Source organism: Falco punctatus (assembly GCF_963210335.1).
Source record: "Falco punctatus genome assembly, chromosome: 15".
NCBI classification, from domain to species: Eukaryota; Metazoa; Chordata; class Aves; order Falconiformes; family Falconidae; genus Falco; species Falco punctatus.
In genome coordinates, this window is record NC_137595.1 from 9,037,466 (window position 1) to 9,037,907 (window position 442).

Below are 442 nucleotides of genomic sequence, written 5' to 3' on the forward strand. Positions count from 1 at the left end.
CCCCCCCCTCCGTTACCCTGACCCTCCCCGACACCATGTAGGGATGCCCCGTGTCCCCTCGTGTCTCCTTGGGAAGATCGCTCCTACCCCCGGGGGGGCACAGGGTGTGTGGCTGCTGGCATTCCAAAACCAGGGCTGGGATGCTCTTCCCTCGGGCGTTCGTCTCCTTGGAGGGGCTCCGCAGACAGACCCCCATGCACAGACGGACCCCCATGCACGGCCAGAACGCTCCTTGCCATCCAGGGAAGGCCTGTGCTCCGCCACCGCTCTGTGCGTGCTGAAGGAGGAAAGAGGAGGGACTGTCTCCATCACTTCGGGTCTTCCTGAGAATCACAGGATTTGATGCAGCATCATCCCCCCCCCAAAATCCAGCTCCCCCGGGCACAGTCAGCTGAGGGCATGGGCAACACACACCTCCGTACTGGTCAGACTGGCACGGGGC